General features: G+C 37.2%; 2 pseudogenes; one reads left to right on the top strand and one right to left on the bottom strand.

The window, feature by feature from the left end:
• The window catches only part of LOC121458803, a 50,176-nt pseudogene that overhangs the window by 31,195 nt on the left and 5,485 nt on the right, over positions 1–13,496 (bottom strand).
• On the top strand, positions 2,927–3,941 carry LOC121458634 (annotated as a pseudogene).

Below are 13,496 nucleotides of genomic sequence, written 5' to 3' on the forward strand. Positions count from 1 at the left end.
GGATGATAGAGTCTTACTATCCTGTCCTGGACCTGGTTGCATAGACATGTCTGGCATTTAACTCAGAGAAAAATATACCTGCCTCTGCTTTTGAAGGTCTGAGCTTAAAGGCATGAGTCAATACACCCAGTTTGTCCAACTTATTTTTTTTAAATATTTATTTATTTATCATGTATACAATATTCTGTTTTGAGTGTATGCCTGCAGGCCAGAAGAGGGCACCAGACCTCATTACAGATGGCTGTGAGCCACCATGTGGTTGCTGGGAATTGAACTCAGGACCTTTGGAAGAGCAGGCAATGCTCTTAACCACTGAGCCATCTCTCCAGCCCTCCAACTCATTTTTCTATTTGTAGTTAGTTAATCTTCATAAAAGTTTCTCATTTGTACTATGAACTGTTGATCTCTTTCGCTGTTTCTCTCTGTTACGGGAGGTCCTGGCTAGCTCAGTTGGTAGAGCATGAGACTCTTAATCTCAGGGTCGTGGGTTCAAACCCCAAGTGGGGCAACAGATGAAGGCATAAGTCACAAACAATGCCACACCAGTTTGGAATTATGATTAATAAGGTGGTATTTATTTAAAGGGGAAAAAATTTACAGATCACCATCCCAGACAACAGCCCTCTGTGCAATCAGGAAGGGAGTCTAGTCGCTGGCAGAGCAGGAAGTGAAGAGAGAGAGGAGAGGGAAGTGGCTGCTTTTTTAAAGGGAGAGAGTCCACACCCCAATGGGCTGGTATCTCAGAGGCTGTAGGCTGGAGGAGAAGGACCTCCCGCAACACCTCTCTGCTAATAGATATTTCTCTTGTAAGGTGATATCTCATTCAAAGGGTACAGAAATGACAGAGAAGACTCTCCTTTTCAATTTCCTTCTAAAATGATTGCCTATGTCTTGGAATATTATTAGGGAACACCAGAATTATATGACTATACTATCAAAGAAGTGTACATTTACAATGTTTTCACTACATGTCACTATTATTTATGGCATATTTTAGAGGGCAGTGACCTATGATGATGTGCATATCAACTTTACTCGGGAAGAGTGGAATTTGCTGGATCCTTCCCAGAAGAATCTCTACAAAGATGTGATGCTGGAGACCTACAGGAACCTCACTACTATAGGTAAAAATGAATTTCCTTCATGTTTCAAAATAAAGGGACAACTTTTCCTTGGATAATGATGTTCTTCAATAATTTGATTTAGAAAATATAAGAAGAATGAGGTGAATAACGCAGGCATGGTTCTAAGGTTTACTTAAAATAGCTACTTAAATGTTGCACAGTATTCAATTTTATAACATACATTTCTGGTACTGCATTTTAGGATACATTTGGGAAGAACATAATAGTAAAGGACATTGTCAACGTTCTAGAAGACAGGAAAGGTAATTTTCTTGTGTATGCTGAAAACAATGAACCTCTGATGAAATGATAATGTGTCCTAGAAGATTTAAATAAAGACAACAGTGTGAATAAGCACAGGTTTAAGTGCATTTATGATTATTAACTTTTGAAAAATCCTTATAAAACTTCATGTAAGTGAATTGCATTTTCAAGGCATTCTTTTAATTAAAAAGACAAGTTAGACATGGCTAAACAGAAATCACCATTTGAATCATAGCACCAGGAGAGCTATGCTGTAGAACTGCCAATCCATTAATTTTTTTGCTACTCATAATACAAAATGTGTACACATTGAAGTGATGATAAGTATATCTGTAAGACTTTTTACAAAACCAAGAGCACATCATAAATCTTGTATTACTCATATACATCTTATTACTATGTTAAGATTGGTGACAGAAGCAGTCAGAGTTAAGTGGCAGTTGTTGTGAAGAAACTTTATTACCTCTATCACACATCTACAAGGAACAGAAAGTAACACTGTGATAATTCAGTGTGGAAATTGTTTGTTTGTGATTTTTCCCTTACTGTGTATACCACATATTCCTCTCAATATAAGCCTATGAGCATAGGAATATGGGAAAATGCATCATACCTCTCTCTGTAAACAATTAGAAGAAAGCATTAGTCCCCATGTTGAGTACCCTTGCTGAAATTGATTCAACTATATAAATAATTGGTTTTCACATGTCACTTTTAGTACATAAGCAAACTCACAGTGCAGAGAAGCCACATGAGTTCTAGAATTGTGCAAATACTTCTGATTGTCCTAGTTCAGTTAGCAAATGTAGTATAATTCATAGTATAGGACAGTTTGTGATTGTAATAAAGTTGTTCTGAGGTTATCCAGTTCTCTTCAAATATGAGAAATATGACAAATAGAAAAATGTTTCTTGGGGGCCGGGGAGATGGCTCAGTGGTTAAGAGCATTGCCTGCTCTTCCAAAGTTCCTGAGTTCAATTCCCAGCAACCACATGGTGGCTTACAACCATCTGTAATAAGGTCTGGTGCCAATTTCTGGCCTGGAGACATACACACAGACAGAACACTGTATACATAATACATCAATAAATGTTAAAAAAATATTTCTGTCAATGTGAAAAGTTAAACCACATAATAAAGGGAATTACCATGACAGGTGTCTTAAAAATGCAAAACAACACTTAATAAGAGAAGAAAGCATGAGTTTAAACAGTTGTAAAACCTTAATATCTGATTTCTATTTACAATTGGACTAAATTATAAAAGTAATGCATAGAAATATGTAGGTTCAAGAGTGTATTGAATGTGGTAACATTCTTATATGTTCCAATTATGCTTGCAGGATTGAAAGAAATAATTCTGGAAAAAAACTTTCCGTGCATCCTCAATGTGTTAAAGCCTTGGCATATGACAGTCAGCTTCAGAGGAATAAAAGAACACATGATATTGAGAATGAATCTAATCTGTGTCATAAAACCTTTGTTCATCACAATGCTCTTCAAATGCACAAAAGAACACATACTGAAGAGAAACCCTGTGAATGTAATCAGTGTGGTAAACCCTTTGCACAGCCCTGTAATATTCAATTGCATAAAAGAACACATACTGGAGAGAAACCCTTTGAATGTAATCAGTGTGGAAAGGCCTTTGCTCAACACGGTGCTCTTCAATTGCATAAAAGAACACATTCTGGAGAGAAACCTTATGAATGTAATCAGTGTGGTAAGGCCTTTACTCAACACGGTCATCTTCAAAAGCATAAAAAAACACATACTGGAGAGAAACCCTATGCATGTAGTCAGTGTGGTAAGGCCTTTGCTAAAAACAGTACTCTTCAAAACCATAAAAGAACACATACTGGAGAGAAACCCTTTGAATGTAATCAGTGTGGGAACGCCTTTGCTCAACAGGGTGCTCTTCAATTGCATAAAAGAACATATTCTGGAGAGAAACCCTATGAATGTAGTCAGTGTGGTAAGGCCTTTGCTGAACACGGTCATCTTCAAAGGCATAAAAAAAACACATACTGGAGAGAAACCCTATGAATGTAATCAGTGTGGTAAAACCTTTGCTCAATACAGTACTCTTCAAAATCATAAAAGAACACATACTGGAGAGAAACCCTATGAGTGTAATCAGTGTGGTAAGGCCTTTGCATATTATACTCAAGTTCAAAGGCATAAAAGGACACATACTGGAAAGAAACTCTATGAATGTAATCAGTGTGGTAAGGCCTTTGCTCAACATGGCCATCTTCAAAAGCATGAAAAAACACATACTGGAGAGAAACCCTATGCATGTAGTCAGTGTGGTAAGGCCTTTGCTGAAAACAGTACTCTTCAAAACCATAAAAGAGCACATACTGGAGAGAAACCCTGTGAATGTAATCAGTGTGGGAAGGCCTTTGCTCAACAGGGTGCTCTTCAATTACATAAAAGAACACATTCTGGATTGAAACCCTATGAATGTAAACAGTGTTGTAAGGCCTTTGCTTATCACAGTCATCTGCAGTTGCATAAAAGAACACACACGGGTGTGAAACAGTATGCATGAAATGAGTTTGGAAAAGTCTTTTCATGTCTTATTCATCTTCAAAAGCAGAAAAGAACACAGATTGGAGAGAAACTTGTGAATGGAATTTATTTGGCAAATCCTTTGGCACAATAATTTCTAAATACATGAAACAAATCATCCTGAAGAGAAACTGTAAACTTAAGGAGTGTACTCTTTAAAAACATGAGAATAATCATACTGTAGTGAAAAAATAAACTTAATGCGGTATATGTTTTGCAGTTTTTACAGGAGTAAAACTTTTTGTGTTTAATCAATCTGATAATTTTAGGTACCTGAAGCCATCACACTTAGAGTCTATTAACCAACAGTATTCATTCTGTAAAAAATGATAGTGTCAACAATCTGTTCAGGCATTATGGTACCAGCTTTTACTTTATTAGCACCAGGAAACTGATGGACAAACCTTATTTGTGATTTTATGAAGTCTTATGGGAAGGAGGTAGAGCCAGGATAAGAATCGCAACCTGGTACTGAAATGAGATACAAAGGAAAACACTTTGCCCCTAAATCCAGAACTACTGAAAGATACAATATCACTGAGAAAACACAGACAAACATCAAAACAGACAGCGAAAGAAATCTGCTTTGGCTTTCAAACCAGAGCCAAAGAAATACAATCTACCCTTGTCTTTCTGAGCTCAAAACCAAACATCCCAGAGCACAAAATCCAGCTCATCTCTGATCTTGTTCAAAGCCAGGCATTTAAATCTGAGCAATTCCCACCTTCTAAATCTCCTTAGAAGCTCTCTGGCTCCAAGAAGCCCTATATGAGTCATATGCTCCTTCAGTTGGCAGCTGCCCCTTTCCAGCCTTGCAGAAGAAGTCACACTATGGATTCTTCCCTCCCAAATAAATCTCTTGACTGAGATTTATATGAACACCTTCTTTCACTGGAATGGATCAGGAAATCCCTAGTGGAGTTGACATCACTGTTTGGAAACTCACTTTGCCCAGAAGAGCACAGAAGCAATGGACACCTCTTATGGGAGACTCCCTTAGGAGAGTGGAGCAGATCAGCAACAGACATTACTGCTGGGAAGCTTTCACAGAAGAATGGAGCAGAGCCCAGCTGTAATGACTGTCTCAGAGAGGAACAGAACTGCTACATCTAGTGGGACAAACTTCTTTTCACAGCTGTTGGTATTGCATAATTTTTGGGAGTGAGTATATCCTTCCTTTCAGAGTTTTAAGACTTGCAGGATGAATTTGAACAAGAATGTAACCTTTAGATTTTATACTTCTCTTCAACTGCATGGAATATGTAACAAGTGTAAATATTTATGGATGTGTACTGCCTCCTTTTTGTTTGTGATATGATGTCTATTTCACATATAAAAGCATCTTAGGGGCGGTGGTGGTGCACGCCTTTAATCCCAGCACTCGGGAGGCAGAGGCAGGCAGATCTCTGTGAGTTTGAGACCAGCCTGGTCTACAGAGCTAGTTCCAGGACAGGCTCCAAAGCAACAGAGAAACCCTGTCTCAAAAAAGAAAAAAAAAGCATCTTATTCAGGCCATGGTTCTAGAGGATAACAGGATCACCATGAAAGAGCCATGACAAAAAGTGTCAGACATGGCACTAAAGTTGGAACTTAAGAATTCACAGCTGTACTCTTCCACATAAAGCAGAGTATTGGAACTGGAAGTGTGTATGGATGTAAATTCTCATAGCCTAAATCTTCCCAAATGATACCATCAACTTACAAGGATTAGTTTCTCTTACTTCTAGTTTTAATTTGCTTTCTCTTTACATGAACCAATACTTCATGAAGAAAAAATCTGTAAGTGAACTGAAGATGCCTGGTTTCCTATTTTACATTAATAAATGCTTACAGAAGAAAAATTTTCATTAGTGAAAAATTGTTTAAAAATTTGTTTTTATTGTAATGATGTGATGTGTGGGTGGTGGGGATTGTAAATGTTCATTCTGCATCCTGGAAAAGTTAAACACCTTAGATCTTCTTGTAGCAGAAATTACAGATAGCTGTCAAAAATCTGACCTGAGTTCTTGGAATGAAGATTTCTTAGTCACCTAGCCATGATCGATCTAGTGCTATAAATATTTTAATGTCTATTTATATCTCATTGAATTTTGGAAATAGGAACAAACTCAAAGCAAAAAGCCCTATTCATGAAAACAATTTTTAATGACTTTAGCCATCAAAGTTGTCTTCAGCTTGAAGAAAAATTACTTTTCATCATAATCTTGGAGGAAGTAAATTATGTAACAAGTTCATTCAGGATTGATTCTGGAAATCATTGCATTTTGGTTTCTATTTTGAAACATTTGAGGTAGGTACTAATGTTTTATATTGCGGCAACTTCATTTAGTAAAATTTATTTTGTAGTCATTTTATTCCTTCTTTGGCTTTTGTTCAGCTTCTATTGTGCCTTCACCTAGTAATAGGCATTTTTCTGATGTAATATATAAAATGCCCTTCCCATCATTGAAGTGTCCCATTGGTTATTAAAATATTAGAACATGTCTGATCATACTTTTCAAGTAAGGGTGTCAGTGAAAGGGTGGTCAGTTTTGTTCATGGTTTTGATTTTCATCGTTTCACAAAATCCCTTGTTGTTTTGTTGTTTGTTATTCATCCTGGCTTGGATGTCAGTAATGATTCAGAGATACATTTGAACTCATGATGCTCATATGTCTGCCACCTGAGCACAAGTTCAAGGGTAGATGATGAACTCCCAATGTGTTCTGTTTTCTCAACACAATTTAACAATGTTAATGTTAAAATGACTGAAAATGTAATTATAAGAAACATTAAATACCTCATGTGTGTATTCAAAAAATATTTTCATTTATGTGATATTAATATAATAAAGTAAGATAATCAGCAATCAGTTGTGTGTTTCATGCCATAACTTGATGTTTTACCCTGATTAAGGTTAGGTTTCTTGCCTAGTATACAACAGTTTCTTCCCACAGAACTACATCAATGGTGACCAAATTTGATTTGAAGAAATAGTATATCAGTAAATTATTGTCTTTTTCAGATTGTAAACATAATTTTTTTTCAAAGCATAAGGACCCAGGACATCTTGAATAATAAATCTTCTTTGCATAGAAAAATATTTACACCATCATACATAACTAATTAGTTTTTTCTGTGGGCTAAATATTTATTTCTAACACTTTCTTAAAATATAAAAATTGTGGGCTGGAGAGATGGGTCAGTGGTTAAGAGCATTGCCTGCTCTTCCAGAGGTCCTGAGTTCAATTCCTGGCAACCACTTTGTGGCTCACAACCATCTGTAATCAGGTCTGGTGCCCTCTTCTTGCCTGCAGACATACACACAGACAGAATATTGTATCCATAATAAATATATATTTTTAAAAAACCATAAGAATTGGATTCTTCAGGGAATTGTCTCATTAGTAATGTTCATGGCTGTTAATTCTGAGAACCTGAGTTCTATCTCTGGGTTACCGATAAGACTTCTACAGGTGTTTCTCATATTTTCACTTGGGTGGTTCCATGTGCACGCTTCTATGTGAGCTCATTGGTGAATAATTTAGAAATACAAAAAAGTGCCATTGAGGTCACTTGCAGCCAAATGGTTCCCCAGGTATCAGCACTAGAACTCACAAAGTGGAAGTATATCATAGACCCCTGCTAGTTTTCCTGTCAGTGCTACATACACATCATGGCACAGGTGTATTCACACAGTCACGCTTTATTTTTAAATGGATGGAATTAACAATGCAAAGATAATAACCCATTATTGAGAACATATGAAATGATTTGGCTGTTCATATTATGGAATATCAAGAAACCTTGCTATTCATGAAAACAATGGTGCTCCCTCTAAATCTTATTTTATTTCTTTCTCTGATTCAATGATAAGTCCTTTTAAAACACCTATTTCAGCTGGACTTAGAGGTGAATGGCTTTATCATAGCACATAGGAGTATGCGTGGGGCCCACCTCAGTAAGTTTGAGGTCAACTTGTTCCCCATCATGAATTCTTGAAATCCCTCGCCATGTGGACTTTTCCTAATAAAATCCCCATTGTGACATGGGGATACTGTGATTGGTGGAGGACAATGTCCATAGTTGTCTCTGAGGCTGCACAACTTCTAGGGCATGGCACCAGGAAGTGTTGGCTCTTCCAAGTTTCCTATTCTTACTAATGTTTTCTGTCAAAGGCAGTCTAGATAACATAAAGCTCAAACTCATGTTGCTCAATAAAGATAAGAATTCTACGGCAAGTGGATGATTTAGCCACATGCATGGATGACCTCTCTTTTTGTGTATTCAAAACAGGCTCTTTAGTCTTGAAACTATAACACACAGCCAACAGAAATGGTCCCAGCAGATTTTACTCACTTTTTTAAACCTACTATTCACTCACACGTAACAAGGAAGAAATTGAAAGAAGAATTTGGAAAGGCATGTAGATAGGACAAGGAAGGGGTAAAGAAATTGAATATATTTTACTTAAAATGTATAAGAATAATTTTTTTAATAAAAATGTGGCTTGAGATAGCTTAGCAATTATGAGCAATGGGTGTTTTTTGAAGAAGACAGAGGTTGTAATTGTATAACTTTAGAAACTTTGTCAAAAATCCAGTGTCCATTCTCTTTGGATGGATGCCTAGCTCAGCCTTGATATAGTAGGGAGAACCTTAGATCTTCTACAACAAAGCAATGTGCCTACTCTCTCTGTGGAATGAATATGGGATTGGGTGGGAGGCTAACTGGAGAAAATGAGAGGAGGGGATGGAGTGGAAACTTTTATTGATATGTATTATGGATAAAGATAGTTTTTCTTTTTAAAAAATAAAAATAAAGAAATCATTATTCAAATAAAATGATGATTGTTTGGAGTGTGATTTTAATTAATATTACTAATAAAATTCCAGAGTCAGAATTTGGGCTAAACATGAGAGAACAGATAAGCCACACAGCAGCCACATTTACTTCTTACCTCCCCAAATCCTCTAACCAAATGGGGGATTAGATTCTTTTTTTTCATCTCCCAAATGCTGGGATTAAAGTCATGATTCACTTCTTGCCGGATCCTGTGGTCCACTAGTGATTGTTAGCTCTGCCCTCTAATATCCAGGCAAGATTTATTTGTCCGAACAAGAACAAAATGTCATATTAAAAATTGGTAAGCCTAGTGAGTGAACATTTGTAGCATCAACAGACTAGGGACTCAAGAACTGGGAAAAAAAAGAACTTATTATGGAACCAAAATAAGACTGTGGAGACCATGTTAGAGATATAGCCCTTTGTGATCATGGGTTTCATGTACATGAACATGATGATGCTACTAAAAAAAATAGGACCACAGCAAGGTGCTCCAAGCAGGTGAAAAAGCATTTGCAGGGCCTGCTACCTGAGGGCATCTTTAGGAATGTGACCAGGATTGGCATGTTGGAAAGGCAAATGAGGTACTTGAGTAGAGGCAGCAGAAGCATGGCACAAAAAAGGACAAAGTCATTGCTGACTGATGTGTCACCACAGGCCAGCTTCAGCACATCCAGGACCTTACAGGTGAAGTGTCTGAATAATTTTTGGCCATACAAGGGCAGTCTCATGGCAATGACTGTTTCTGTCAACAACCCAAAGAGGTAGAGTACCCAGAAGGCTCTTGGAGGCATGAAGAAAAAGCTGTGGCTCATGTGCACGGGTACCTGCGTTGCTGTCAAATAGCAAGGTAGTGATCACAGGCCATGATGACAAGCAGCAGGCATTCTGTGGAGCCTGTGAAATGTCTCAGATGCATCTGGATGTCACAGCCATTAGAGAAGATGGTCTTCTGGGATTAGAGAAGGTGGAATAGCATCAGAGGCAAAAAAAGTAGATGTGTAGCAGATTTTCTAAATGGAAATATTACTCAGAAATTGTAAATGAGTGTGTGTAGGCAGGGATTCAACTTGCACATGGCCGTGAAGGCAGAGTTCCAAGCAGGGTCACCAGGTACATAACTGAGCACAGAAGGAAGAGTAGGTGTTCCAGGGATGAGTAGTCAGAAAATTCCTTCAAGATAAATGCAGAGACTTTTGTACTGCTTCTGAGCTACATAACACAGAGCTATGCCTGGATACACAGTAGAGTAAAGAGACAGAGGATGCAGGATATTGAAATCAGAAAAATTGTTAAGGTCTTTTCCAACATAAAAAAATGTTCTGTGACTTGGAACAATCTCCGAATTTTCTGTAGGTTACAGCGCATCCATGTGAATAGTGAGGATGATATCCCTAAGAGGGTATATATGGAAGTATGAATAGGCAGACGGAAGAATCAGAGAGCCAATGCTGAATGAGTAATAAAGGTCTTTACTGTAGGACTTCTTGAAACCTTCAAATGGCTAATGTTTATTGGTGGCTTTCCAAAAGCAATGTACATTATGCACTTCCAATCTTATCTGAACTTACATCCACTTCACCTCTGGTCCTATGCCCAAGAAGAGCCCTGCAAACAGCATCTGAGAGTTGATAGCCTGGATCAGAGGTCCTAAAACTTACACACATACTGGAATTATTTGGAAGACTGTCAAAACACAGTGTGTTTATCTTCCAGAGATTCTGGCTTAGTTCAGGTGTGTGCTGTTGCTGCTCTCTTAGCACAGGGACGAATCTCTAAAGGTCCTGCTGACTCTGCTGCAGCCTCTAAGCCATGGCTTGCCCTGTTCTCACTGTCTGGAATATTTTTCATTTTCCCCTCACCTGTAGTAGCTGATCTGTCTCTTGGTTCTGTTTGTCACACTGTGTACTTTGTATCTCGGAAGTGGGCAGCTACTAACCTGTAAACCCATGAGTAGACAAACCCCAGTGAGATAATCTGGTAGGTGCTTTGTATAGGCTACAGCTTTAGAAGATGTCTCTTTGTGTTTACATCTCTACTTCAGAATCAGAAATGATTTTAGATTTAGATAATGACTATCCTTCTCTAAATCCAAGCATGATGTTAAAGGAAAAATTTCGAGTTTCTGTCTCTTAACAGCTTTCTGTTTTGGGACAGAAAGAAGATCAATTTTAAAGGAATATTTTACATTCCTTCATGCCCATTTTCTCTATAACTTATCTTTCAATGAATATATATTTACATGAACAATGTTTAGATTTTCAACAAAGAACAGCTTCCAAGAGGAAGATATAGGGGCCCCACAATGTCTCTACCTGGTTGATATGACGGCATGATGCTGATAGCTCTGAGACTGAGTTATGGGTACAAGCTGCAGATATGGTGCACCTTCTTACAACGTTATGACCAGAACTCCAAATAAGAAATTCAGAACAACCCTATCAATACTCAGAAATCATTTGCAATTATTCAAAATAGCAATCTTGAAATTTAACCATCATTTTACTTTTATAAAATTCTGTAGAAAGGACATTGCCCCCATGACATCTGGAAGCAATTCTAGAAGATGCCATCCTCTCTCCCAACGTTTGTCTTCACAGTCAGGGACAACATTTAAGAGTTGATTATTACTCATATAGGGTGGTTGGTTGGTTGAAGTTATGTATACCCAGAGATCTCAAAAAAGAGGACAAATTGAATGGGATAATAGGTAGATCACTTATTCACACTCATAGTAGTGAGTAAAGAATAATTGTGAGCTATTATTTATGAATAATTTACATTGGTATAGATTTTGTATATTGATACAAATTCAAATTAAACTTTTATAGAATATATGGCGATTTTTGTTTAGAATATTTGTAATACCTATGCAGTTATTTTGTCAGACTTCACAACCCATCTACTCAAGTAATATTGTTCTTCTCAGGCCTTTGATGGGGTTGAAGATCAGATAAGCATAGTGACCATCCTCTTATGGTCTAATCAAGCCATTCCTACTACAAGTCTTAGACGCCTTAGGATAGAATGTTTATCAAAACATTAGAATGTATTCTTTGTGTAATATGGTTTATGCTGGTTGTCATTCTAACTTTATACTTGATATCTGTTTCTTGTATACATAGTTTTGTATTGAGTTTGGAATTTCTTATTTAAGCAAAAGGGGTAGGTGCTGTGAGAGCTCCTTCAGGCACAAACCTTAAGATACCAATTCATTTGGACATGGTCTCTTACATTATAAATGAATCTGTAAAGTGTGCGGTCACTTTCTTGATTGCAACTCTTGATTCTGGCTGCTAGATTTATTGTATACATGATCCATTCTCTTGTAGGTACTCATTGGACCTCTAAATGGCCCGAGATATTCTTACACTCTAACTTGGTATTTTCAAAAGTTAAAGATTCAATTAGTACTCACATCGTTCAGGATTTGTCACTCTGACTTGTACAGCCTTCAAAATACAACATATAAACATTAACTCAGTGTTTAATGCTGAATTTAGAATGAATGCAGCTACATTAAGTAAAATCAAACACGTCTCTCTCATGCGTTTGTGTGTATGTATGATTATAGATTTAGGAACATGGGGAGATATGGTACAAATCTTTAATTTTCTTTTGGAAAATATGTGTGGGTTGTTTTTAATTAAATCAGTTTGGCTTAGCAAGAGGAATTATTTTATTCAGGTACAAAATTAAGCAAAGTTCCAAATTTCAGCTATTCATTTCTTACTATTGCCTTGTTTATTTCACCCAATAACTACTATGTTTAACAGTAGTTAAACTGTTTTTTTATTCAACTACACATTTATCCCCTCCTCTCCCTTTCTCTCCCCTCCCCTTCTCTCATGATACACATGCTCCAAATTTACTAAGATCTTGTCTTTCTCTATGTCCTATATAGAACAGATTTATGTATGTCTGTCTTTGTTTCCTCTTTGTTGTCTATGTTCTCTGGCATTGTGAATTGTAGGCTGGCTGTCCTCTATTACATCTAAAAGTCACTTAGGAGTGAGTACATATTATATTTTTCTTTTTGGGTCTGACTTAACTCACTCTTTTATGATGCGTTAGATCCATATATTTGCACAAAAATTTCATAATGTAATTGATTTTATCCACTGTGTAGTACTCCATTGTGTAAATATACCACCATTTCTTTGTCCATTCTTCAGTGGAGGGGATGTTTTCAGGTCCTGGTTCTGAACAAGTAACGGTGCTGTGAATACAGTTGAGCACTTGTCCTTGTGGTATGATTGAGCATCCATTGGGTACATATGCAAAGTATTGTTGCTGGGTTTTAAGATAAAATGTTTCCTAATTTTCTTTCATTCTTTTTTTTTTAATTTTTGACTTTCCAAGACATGGTTTCTCTTTAGCTTTGGAGCCTGTCCTGGAACTAGCTGTTGTAGAACAGGCTGACCTTGATGTCACAGAGATCTGTCTCTGCCTCCCAAGTGCAGGGATTAAAGGCATGCCTCACAACCAGGCAATTGGCTTTCTAATTTTCTGAGGAATAACCATACTGATATCCAATGTAGCTGACTCAGTTTGTAACCCCACCAACATTTGAGCCGCCATATCCCCTCCAGCTTAAGTTGTCATCAGTGTTTTGATCTTGCCTATTGTTACAGCTGTAAGAGGGAATCTCAGAGTTGTTTTGATTTTCATTTTTCTAATGACTAAGGAGTTTGGAAATTTCCTTAAGTGT

Source organism: Microtus oregoni, unplaced genomic scaffold (genome assembly GCF_018167655.1).
Source record: "Microtus oregoni isolate MIOR12 unplaced genomic scaffold, Mior012 000018F_ref0000195, whole genome shotgun sequence".
Classification (NCBI taxonomy): Eukaryota; Metazoa; Chordata; class Mammalia; order Rodentia; family Cricetidae; genus Microtus; species Microtus oregoni.